At 50.4% G+C, this 11,619-nt stretch overlaps 1 protein-coding gene across 1 annotated transcript in view; it reads right to left on the reverse strand.

The window, feature by feature from the left end:
• The window catches only part of LOC147113150 (dynein axonemal heavy chain 8-like), a 43,304-nt gene extending 35,848 nt beyond the window's left edge, over nucleotides 1–7,456 (reverse strand). Inside the window, exon 1 of the mRNA XM_085996267.1 lies at nucleotides 7,358–7,456. The gene's annotated coding sequence lies outside the window, so the exon portion shown is untranslated. The remainder of the gene's footprint in view (nucleotides 1–7,357) is intronic.
• Between the last annotated feature and the right edge of the window lie 4,163 nt (nucleotides 7,457–11,619).

Consider the following 11,619-nt stretch of genomic DNA (forward strand, 5'->3'; position numbering starts at 1 on the left):
AGGGGGAAAGTGACAGAGAGGGGGGAGAGAGAGAGAGGTGAAGAGAGAGAGAAGGGGAAAAGAGAGGGGAAGAGAGAAAGAAAGGGAGAAGAGAGAGAAGGGGAAGAGAGAGAGAGAAGTTGGAAAAGAGAGAGGGGGAAGAGACAGAGAGGGGGAAGGGAGAGAGGGGAAGAGACAGAGAGGGGGCAGAGAGAGATAGAAGGGTTGAGAGAGAGAGGTGAAGAGAGATATAAGGGGAAGAGAGAGGGGGCGAAGAGATAAAGAGAGGGAGGAGGGAGAGAGGGGGAACAGAGAGAGAGAGGGGGAAGAGAGAGAGAGAGGTGAAGCGAGTGAGAGAAGGGGAAGAGAGAAAGGGAAGAGAGAAAGGGAGGGAGAAGAGCAAGAGAGAGAAGGGGGAAAGAGAGAGGGGGTGAGAGAGAGAGAGAGATAGAGGGGGAAGAGACAGAGAGGGGAAGAGAGAGAGGGAAGGGGTGAGAGAGAGTAGAAAGACTGTTTAAAATTAATATTGTTTAAAAGTAATATTGTATATACCCAACAAATGTCAAATCGATTGACACCTACAGAATGTTGGAAAACTGTACCTTTTTGCTATGTAAGCTTTGGCAATATGGTTCTCTGTAAACTTTCATGCCAATAAAGCATTTGAACTGAACTGAACTGAGAGAGAGGTGAAGAGAGAGATATAAGGGGAAGAGAGAGAGGGTGAAGAGATAAAGAGCGGGAGAAGAGAGAGAGAGGGGGGAACAGAGAGAGAGGAGGAAGAGAGGGGGAACAGAGAGAGAGGTGAAGAGAGAGAGAGGGGGGAAGAGAGAGAGGTGAATAGAGAGAGAGAAGGGGAAGAGAGAGAGTGAGGGGGTGGAAAGGGAGAGTGGAAGAGAGGGGGGGAAGAGAGAGAGAGAGGGGAAGAGTGAGAGAAGGGGAAGAGCGAGAGAGAGAGAGCGGGGGTAGAGAGAGTGGGAGAGACAGGCGAAGAGGAAGAGAGGCGAAAGAGAGTGGAAGGGAGAAAGAGAGGGGGAAGAGAGAGAGGGGGAAGAGAGAGAGATGAGGAGAGAGAGAGAGTGGGAGAGAGAGAGGAGAAGAGAGAGGGGAGGGGAAGAGAGAGAGAGGGAAGAGAGAGGGGGAGAGAGGGGAGAAGAGAGAGAGGGCAGAGAGTGATGGGGGGAGAGAGAGAGAGGGGGGAAGAGAGAGAGAGAGGGGAGCGAGAGGGGGAGAGAGAGAGGGCAGAGAGTGATAGAGGGGGGAGAAAGAGAGAGAGAGGAGGGGAAGAGAGAGAGAAAGGGGAGAGAGGGGGAATAGAGAGAGAGGAGGGGAAGAGAGTGAGGGAAGGGAAGAATCCAAGGTTAAATTCCTCCTCTATGCAGACGACCTGGTTCTGCTGTCACCAACTAAGGAGGGTCTACAGCAGAACCTGGACCTGCTGGAGTCGTACTGCCAGACTTGGGCCCTGACAATAAATCCCCAAAAAACCAAAGTCCTTGTGTTCCAGCAAAGATCCAAACATCAGGGACCCAAAATAAATTTCACAGTAGGAACAACCAAAATTGAACAAACCAATAACTACACATACTTGGGCTTAAAAATCAGTTCTACGGGAAACTTCAAACTGGCTGTGAATGAACTGAAAGAGAAAGCAAGAAGGGCTTTCTATGCCACCAAAAAATCAATCCAAATAGAAATCCCAATTAGCATTTGGCTCAAAATTTTCAAATCAGTAATTGAACCAATTGCGCTCTATGGCAGTGAGGTATGGGGACCGCTAACACAACAAGAATTTGGAAAATGGGACAAACACCCAATTGAGATCCTACATGCAGAATTCTGTAAAAGTATCCTCCGGACTCAAAGGAAAACAGTAAACAATGCATGCAGGGCGGAACTAGGCCAATATCCATTAATAATCACTATCCAAAAAGGAGCCACCAAATTTTGGAATCACCTACAAATGAGCAACCCCCAATGCTATCACTACGACGCCCTGAAATGCCAAGAGCTGACCATAAAGAAGAATACCCTCAGTCAACTAGTCCTGGGACTCAGTGAAGTAACTACTAACAATACTAACAATAACCAGCCCCAGGACAGTGACAGGGTAACACAAAGAATTCGACCCAACACAATCGTCGCTAAGCAAAAGGAAAAATATCTGACATATTGGGCAGAAACACCAAAAACCCAAAACAAACTCAATTGCTACTTGGCCCTAAACAGACAATACAACATAGCTGATTACCTGACCATGGTAAAGGATAACAAACTGAGAAGAACCTTGACAAGGTACAGACTTAGCGAACATAGCCTAGCGATCGAAAAAGGCAGACACAGGCAGACCAGGCTGCCAAGAGAAGACAGGATATGCTCTCACTGCAGTCAGGGAGTAGTGGAGACAGAGATGCACTTCCTCACAGCCTGTGGAAAATATCAGGGCATCAGGGAGAATTGCTACCAAAAATTCTCACAAATATGCCCTGAATTCAGAAATCTGAATGACAACCAAAAACTCCCATTCCTACTGGGGGAGGAGAGAAGCTGTGTAACACTGGCGGCACACTATGTTACAGCTTGCCATGAACAGAGGGACAACCAGTAAACTAAGAAAAGAGTATATATAAACAATGCGAATGTATATTTATACACTCAGGGATATACCTGTTTATACACTGTATGAATAGAACTGCGTTTATGTGTTCAACCATAAATGTATTTTGATGCTTTGGCAACATAAGATGTACCTTATCATGCCAATAAAGCGATTTGAATTTGAATTTGAATTTGAGAGAGAGGAGGGGAAGAGAGAGAGAGGGAAGTGAGAGAGAGAGAGGAGGGGAAGAGAGAGAGGGCAGAGAGAGAGAGAGGGAAGAGAGAGAGTGAGGGGGAAGAAAGAGAGAGAGAGGAGGGGAAGAGAGAGAGCGGGAAGAGAGAGAGAGAGGGAAGAGAGAGTGAGGGGGAAGAAAGAGAGAGAGAGGAGGGGAAGAGAGAGAGCGGGAAGAGACGGGGAAGAAGAGAGAGGTGAAGAGAGAGAGAGAAGGGGAAGAGAGAGAAAGGGGAGAAGAGAGAGAGAGTGGGAAGAGAGAGGGGGAGAGAGAGAGGTGAAGAGAGAGAGAGAAGGGGAAAAGAGAGAGGGGGAGAAGAGAGAGGGGTGAGAGAGAGATAGAGGAGGAAGAGAGAGAGGGGGGAAGAGAGAGAGAGAGAGAGAAGGAAGGGGTGAGAGAGAGAGAGAGGTGAAGAGAGAGATATAAGTAGAAGAGAGAGAGGGTGGAGAGATAAAGAGAGGGAGAAGAGAGAGAGAGAGGGGTAACAGAGAGAGGGGAAGAGAGAAAGAGAAGAAGAAGAGAGAGACAGAGGGGGAACAGAGAGAGAGGTGAAGAGCGAGAGAGAGAGGGAAGAGAGAGAGAGAGGTGAATAGGGAGAGAGAAGGGGAAGAGAGAGAGCGAGGGGTGGAAAGAGAGAGGGGAAGAGAGAGAGAGAGGGGCAAGAGTGAGAGAGGGGGAAGAGTGAGAGAGAGGGGGAAGAGTGAGAGAGCGGGGGAAGAGCGAGAGAGAGCGAGGGTAGAGAGAGAGAGGGAAGAGCGAGATGGGGAGAGAGAGTGGGAGAGGGGGAGAGAGAGAGAGGGCAAGGGAGAAAGAGAGGGGGAAGAGAGAGCGGAAAGAGAGAGAGATGGGGAGAGCGAAAGAGAGTGGGACAGAGAGAGGAGGGGAAGAGAGAGGAAAGAGAGAGTGAGAAGAGGAAGTGAGAGAAAGGGAGAGAGAGGGGAAGAGAGAGAGAGAGAGGAGGGGCAGAGAGAGAGAATGGGGAGAGACAGGGAAGAGAGAGAGAGAGAAGGGGAAGAGAGAAAGGGGGAAGAGAGGGGGAAAGAGACAGAGAGGGGGAAGAGAGAGAGAGGTGAAGAGAGAGAGAGAGAAGGGGAAAAGAGAGGGGAAGAGAGAAAGAAAGGGAGAAGAGAGTGAAGGGGAAGAGAGAGAGAGAAGGTGGAAAAGAGAGAGGGGGAAGAGACAGAGAGGGGGAAGGGGAGAGGGGAAGAGACAGAGAGGGGGCAGTGAGAGATAGAAGGGTTGAGAAAGAGGTGAAGAGAGAGATATAAGGGGAAGAGAGAGAGGGGGTGAAGAGATAAAGAGAGGGAGGAGAGAGAGAGAGGGGGAACAGAGAGAGAGAGGCGAAGAGAGTGAGAGAAGGGGAAGAGAGAGCGCGAGGGGGTGGAAAGAGAGGGGGAACAGAGAGAGAGGGGGAAGAGAGAGAGAGAGGTGAAGAGAGAGAGAGAAGGGGAAGAGGGAACGCGAGGGGGTGGAAAGAGAGAGGGGAAGAGAGAGTGGGAGCGGGGGAAGAGAGAGAGAGGGGGGAAGAGAGAGAGAGGGGGAAAAGAGAGAGAGGGAGGGGGAAGAGCGAGAGAGAAGGGGAACAGCGAGAGAGAGAAGGGAAGAAAGAGAGAGGGAAGAGACTGAGAGAGGGAGAGCGGGGTTAGAGAGAGAGGGGGAAGAGCGAGATGTGAGGAGAGAGAGAGTGGGAGAGAGAGGGGAAGAGAGAGTGAGTAAAGAGAGAGGGGGAAGAGAGAGAGAGAGCGGAGAGAGAGAGAATTGGGAGAGAGAGAGTGAGTAAAGAGAGAGGGGAAGAGAGAGAGAGAGCGGAGAGAGAGAGATTGGGAGAGAGAGAGTGAGTGGGAGAGAGAGAGGGGAAGAGAGAAGGGGGAAGAGAGAGCGAGGGGGGAAGAGAGAAAGAGGGAGCAAGGGGAGAGAGAAGCGAAAGAGAAAGAGAGGCGGAAGAGAGAGGGGGTCGAGCAGTGGAAGAGAGAGTGGGTGAGAGAGAGAGGGGGAAGAGAGACAGGGGGAGAGGGGAGAGCAAGGAGAGAGAGGCGAAAGAGAGGGGGCGAGCAGTGGAAGAGAGAGGGGGTGAGAGAGAGAGAGGGGGAGAGGGGAGAGAGGGGGAGAGAGCAGGAGGGAGAGAGGGGGAAGAGACAGAGAGGGGGAGGGGAGAGAGGAGGAGAGGGGGAGAGTAAGGGAAGAGAGGGGGGAGAGAGAGGGGAAAAGAGAGATAGGGGGGGGATGAGAGAGAGGGGATGAGAGAGGGGAAGAGAGAGAGAGAGAGGGTAGGAGGGGGAGAGAGAGGGAAGTGAGATAGAGAGGGGGAGAGAAAGGAAAGAGCGACAGGAAGAGAAAGAGAGGGGGAAGAGAGAGAGAGGGGGAAGAGAGAGAAAGGGGGAGCGAGAGGGAGAGCGGAAGCGAGAGAGGGGAAGTTTCACATTCTCACCACTTTCTATTTCTAATATGACACTGTAGGGAAGAATCCATCATGACATCTCTGCAAATGTAAATTTTTTAACCTTTGCACAATGCACTTCAACAATGTATCCCCACAAATGAGCGATCTTTGAAGTTTGGTCCCTGAACTAAAAGCCTCCGCCACTTTAACAGTTTCCAGTTTCCCGGCCCCAACCGCCTCCTTTTCACCATGGACGTCCAATCCCTCTACACCTCCATCCCCCACCAGGATGGCCTGAGGGCGCTCCGCTTCTTCCTTGAACAGAGGCCCAACCTGCCCCCATCCACCACCACCCTCCTCCGCCTGGCTGAACTTGTTCTCACGTTGAACAACTTCTCCTTTGACTCAACTCATTTCCTCCAAATCAAAGCTGTTGCTATGGGTACCCGCATGGATCCTAGCTTTTTGTGGGATATGTGGAACACTCTTTGTTCCAGTCCTACTCGGGTCCCCTCCCTCACCTCTTTTTCCGGTACATTGATGACTGTATCAGTGCCGTCTCCTGCTCTTGCCCTGAACTAGAAAATGTCATTCACTTTGCTTCCAATTTCCACCCTTCCCTCACCTTCACATGGTCCATCTCCGACTCTTCCCTTCCCTTCCTCGACGTCTCCATCTCCATCTCGGGGGATAGGTTATTGGCAAACATTCACTACAAGCCGACTGACTCCCACAGCTACCTGGACTACACTTCCTCCCACCCCGCCTCCTGTAAGGACTCTATCCCATTCTCCCAGTTTCTCCGTCTCCGCCACATCTGCTCTGACAATGCCACCTTCCACACCAGTGCTTCTGACATGTCTTCCTTTTTCCTCAACCGAGGATTCCCCTCTACTGTGGTTGACATGGCCCTCAACCGTGTCCGTTCTATCTCCCGCACTTCTGCCCTCATCCCTACCCCTCCCTCCCGGAACCACGATAGCGTTCCCCTTGTCCTCACCTTTCACCCCACCAGCCTCCACATTCAACGGATCATCCTCCGCCATTTCCGCCACCTCCAGCGTGATCCCACCACTAAATGCATCTTCCCCTCACCTCCCCTTTCAGCATTCTGTAGGGACCGCTCCCTCCACGACACCCTAGTCCACTCCTCTATCACACCCAGCACCCCTTCCCCTTTGCCCGGCACCTTCCCATGCAAGCGCAGGAGATGCAACACATACCCTTTTACCTCCCCCCTTCCCACTGTCCAGGGCCCCAAACACCCCTTCCAGGTGAAACAGCGATTTACTTGTACTTCCTGCAATTTAGTATACTGTATTCGCTGCTCACGATGTGGTCTCCTCTACATTGGGGAGACCAAACGTAGATTGGGTGACCGCTTTGCAGAACACCTCCGTTCAGTCTATAAGGAGGACCCTGAGCTCCTGGTGGCCTGTCACTTTAATTCACCGCCCCATTCCCACTCAGACCTCACCGTCCTCGGCCTCTTGCATTGTTCCACGTAAGCTCAGCATAAGCTCGAGGAACAGCACCTCATCTTTCAATTAGGCACTCTACAGCCCTCTGGACTCAACATAGAGTTCAACAATTTCAGATCATAACCTCGGCCCCTATCACATATATATATATATATATACTAGCTGGGGATGCCCGGCGTTGCCAGGGCAATTTTGGGCTGCGCGGTCTCCCTGCCCCTGTCTGTCCCCTCTCTCTGTCCCTCCCTCTCCCCCTCTCCTCTCCCTCCCTCCCCTCCCTCCCCCTCTCTCTGTCCCTCCCTCCCCTCTCGCTGCCTAGCGCCTGAGGCCCGGTGCCGTTGTGATACCGGCCGTGCGGGGCCTAGCGCTTCAGGCGCGGCCGGGCCGTATATATATATTTTCCTTTTCTTTTTTTTTAATCCACACTTTCGTCTGGGCTTTTTTTTTCCCCTCCCACATGGCAGCTGTTCTTCATTCTGCCAGGGCCATTCACACTTCATCTAGAGCCATCCTTTGTTCCTTGAATATCTCTTTAAGTCTCTCAATGTCTCGCAATCTCTCCTGCTTTCTATCCTATCTCTGACCTTCCCTTTTGTTCTTTCAACACCTCCCCTTTTCCCAGCCCCCACTTGCTTTAAAATCTATCCCTTTTCCTGCTTTTTTTCCAGTTCTGACGAAGGGCCTTCAACCTGAAACGTTAACTCCATTTCTCGCTCCACAGATGCTGCCCTGGCCTGCTGAGTTTTTCCAGCGTTTTCTGTTGTTATTCCAAAATACTCCCACCTCATCCGACCTGTCAATCACTGTACTAGGCACCGCCCATCTCCAATCCCATTGGCTACCCTTCATGTCCGGTCTGCACTCAATTGGCTGGTGCAGCTGTCAATCACTCGCGGCATAAGGTTCACCATTAAAATCGTCTCGCCCCCGTTTCACAGAGCAGCTGTTGGCATTTCAAACTATGGCTGAAGTGAGACAGCTTGGTGATAGTCAACAGAAATCAGCACTACTGTTACATTTTAATGCATTTTCTTACCAATGCTGCCCGACTGTTTAAAGATTCATGGCCTAGAAATTCGGTTTTGGCGCAGCGAGGGCTTTAGCGCCGGAAGTTAGTGCCGGCGCTAAGTCCCCCTGCGCGCGCCAAAAATTCAGTAGCGCCGCGCCCAAACGGCTGCCGGCGCTACTGAGGGGTCTCAGCGCCTCAAAACTGGCGCCACGCGCCGCATTGCGGCGCTATTTCGGCGCTGCGGCGCCCGCTGCGGTGCGGCAGGCTCGGGAAGTGCAGGCCTCCTCCTTCCGTTAAGGAGGAGCTGCCTGCACCCGGCCGCGGCCCGCGATAATCTTTTTAAAAATGAGCCCGACACCTCGGACAAGTGCCGGGCTTGCTTCTGTTCCGGGGGGGGGGGGGGAAGTCCGGGGAGGGAGCTGCGGCCAGGCGGCCGGCGGGAAAGCGGCCGGCCGCCGCGGGGCCTTTAATGCGCCGGCGCAAAGTTTTGTAAGGCACCTCTGCCAGAACGTTGCTTGCGGCTGCCACAGGCGAGGCGGCCGCAACTCAATTTCCGAGTTCGGGCGGGTTACCATGGCAACCGGGACGCTGCGCACACCGATGACGTCATCGGTGCCGGCGCAGCGCTACCGGCCTAACGCCGATTTAGGGCCCCTGTCAATTTCTAAACTGGCCATAACTTCGGCGCTAGGCCCTCTAGCGCCTCAAAAGCGGCGCTAAGGCCAGTGAATTTCTAGGCCCATGTATTTAATTTTTTTAAAAGTTTTTTTGGGGAATAAAAGGGACAGTGGCAGCATGGATACGGAATAGGCTAAGTGACAAGAAACAGAGTGTAGTGGTGAATGGTTGTTTTTCGGACTAGAGGAAGGTATACAGTGGTGTTCCCCAGGGGTCGGTACTAGGATCACTGCTTTTCTTGATATATATTAATGACTTGGATGTGGGAGTACAGGGCACAATTTCAAAATTTGCAGATGACACAAAACTTGGAAGTATAGTGAACAGTGAGGAGGATAGTGATAGACTTCAAGAGGACATAGACAGGCTGGTGAAATGGGCGGACACGTGGCAGATGAAACTTAACGCAGAAAAGTGCGAAGTGATACATTTTGGTTGGAAGAATGAGGAGAGGCAATATAAACTAAAGGGTACAATTCTAAAAAGGGTGCATGAACAGAGGCCCCTAGGGGTATTATGTGCACAAATCGTTGAAGGTGGCAGGGCAGGTTGAGAAAGCAGGTAAAAAAGCTTACGGGATCCTGGGCTTCATAAGTAGAGGTATAGAGTACAAAAGCGTAGAAATTATGATGAACTTGTATAAAACACTGTTTCGGCCTCAACTGGAGTATTGTGTCCAATTCTGGGCACCACACTTTAGGAAGGATGTGAAGGCCTTAGAGAGGGTGCAGAAAAGATTTACGAGAATGATTCCAGGGATGAGGGACTTCAGTTACGTGGATAGATTGGAGAAGCTGGTGTTGTTCTCCTTAGAGCAGAGAATATTGAGAGGAGATTTGATAGAGGTGTTCAAAATCATGAGAGGTCAAGACAGAGTAGATAGAGAGAAACTGTTCCCATTGGCAGTAGGGTCGAGAACCAGAGGACACAGATTTAAGGTGATTGGCAAAAGAACCCAAGGCGACGTGAGGAAAAGCTTTTTTACGCAGCAAGTGGTTTGGATCTGGAATGCACGGCCTGAAAGGGTGGTGGATGTAATGATCAGTAACATGGCAGACTCAATCACGGCTTTCAAAAGGGAATTGGATAAGTACCTGAAGGAAAAAAAATTTGCAGGGCTATGGGGAAAGGGTGGGGGGTGGGACTAGCTGAAATGCTCTTGCAGAGAGCCGGCACGGGCTCGACGGGCTGAATGGCCTCCTTCGGTGCTGTAACTGTCGTGTATTGATTGCGAGTTTGGCACCAGTCAATACGGTAATGTAATGTGCATTGCATTATGGGAATTACCCGGGAAAAGGGCAGTCGGCCATTTTACGCAATAAAGTGAACATCGCAGTTATAAGCCTGTCTGCCTGACTCTGATTTAATTCGACGTATCTACATGCTTGATTGAACGTATTAAAGCATAGATACAACATTGGCGACGAGGATAACGAACGGAATCATTTTAGATAGGAAGTTGCCCAAGTTTTAGTTAGCTAGGATGGAGAAGACCGGCATTCAAAATTTTGCATGCTTTGCCGAGCCAGCCATATTGGGTCCAAGATGGACGAGGTGGTTAACGTCTTTTGAGCTTTATGCCGACGGCAAAGGACTCATTATCGACGATACCTCTACAGGTGCCACAAAGCAGAGGAGAAGAGCTCTACTTCTAACCTAGCAGGACCAGATGTCCAGGATATATTTTTGACTCTACCGGACACAGGAGAGCCAGCAGACTACACGGCGGCGGTTAGTGCTTTGAATCACTACTTCGTGCTACCAAAAGCACTCACTACTAGAGAGGTGGAGGAAGCCTCTGCTACTGACCCAGAGCTGATTGAGGTACGGAAGGCAATCACAAACGGACATTTTGAGAACTGTAAAGCTTATGCAGCAATTGCAAACGAGCTGTGCGTAGTGGGGTACCTAGTTCTTCGGGGAACACGCATCGTGCTACCCACAGTGTTACATGCACGAGCCCTGGTGTTAGCACATGACGGACACTTGGGAATAGTTGGAACAAAGCAACGTCTCAGAACCAAGGTTTGGTGGCCTGGCATGGACAAGGCAGCTGAAAAACACTGTAAAGCGTGCCACGGCTGTCAGATAGTAGCCAGACCCGACCCACCTGAACCGTTGAGACCAACACCATTACCGGAGGGCCCCTGGCAGGATGTAGCTATAGACTTACCGGGACCCTTGCCATCCAGCCACTCCATTCTTGTGGCAGTTGATTATTATAGTCGCTACTATGAATACGACATCATGACCTCCACAACAACAGAGAAGGTTATTGATAGTTTAGAGTCAATCTTCAGCCGTCATGGTTTGCCAATCACCTGCAAATCTGATAATGGTCCCCAATTCAGATCTGAATTATTCAAAGAATACTGTGAAAACAACGGGATCAAACACCTGAAAATGACAACAAAATGGGCTCAGGCTAACGGAGAAGTCGAGCGCCAGAATGCATCGCTGATGAAGAGAATCAGAACTGCTCAGTCAGAAGGACTAGATTAGAAACGTGAACTTAGAAAATATGTGACTGTGTACAGGAGCATTGACCATGCCACGACAGGAAAGAGCCCAGCAGAGCTGCTCTTTAAACGGAAAATGAGAGGAAAGCTGCCAGACATCACAGAGTCACGTGCAGACATGGAAGTACGTGACTGGGATGCAGAACAAAAAGGCAAGTCCAAATTGTACGCAGATGAACAGCGGAGAACACAATACTCAGAGGTGGAAGTTGGCGACACGGTGCTGGTACGGCAGGACAAAGTGGACAAGTTCACCACTCCTTTTAATGCCACACCCCACAAAGTTTTGAGTAAAACAGGGAGTCAAGTAGTAGTAGAATCTCCAGATGGAGCACACTACTCGAGAAACACTACGTTTGTGAAGAAATACAGAACCAATGGACCAAAGGAGACACTCCATGAGCAGGAGGAAACACAAGGGACTGAGGACAGTATAGTAGACCCTGACACACATACCACTGTGACACAGGCAATACCCAACTGACACCAACATGTCAGACATACCCAATACAGCCAGACCTCAAAGGGTTAAAAGAAAACCCCAAAGACTGTCTGATTATGTCACAACATAAACTGTGCGAGAACTGCATGGGTGATGTTATATGTTTAAACCTGGGAATTATTTAGTTGTGTGGTAAGACACAAGTTTGTAAAAAGTTTATAAACCAAATAAGTTATGCAGTGTTATTGTAAGCAACTGTTTGTAAACTGCAAGTTTGTTTCCAAGGAAAAAGGGGATGTCGTG

This window comes from Somniosus microcephalus, chromosome 9, assembly GCF_052327205.1.
Source record: "Somniosus microcephalus isolate GS21.2 chromosome 9, FLI_Smic_1.0, whole genome shotgun sequence".
NCBI classification, from domain to species: domain Eukaryota; kingdom Metazoa; phylum Chordata; class Chondrichthyes; order Squaliformes; family Somniosidae; genus Somniosus; species Somniosus microcephalus.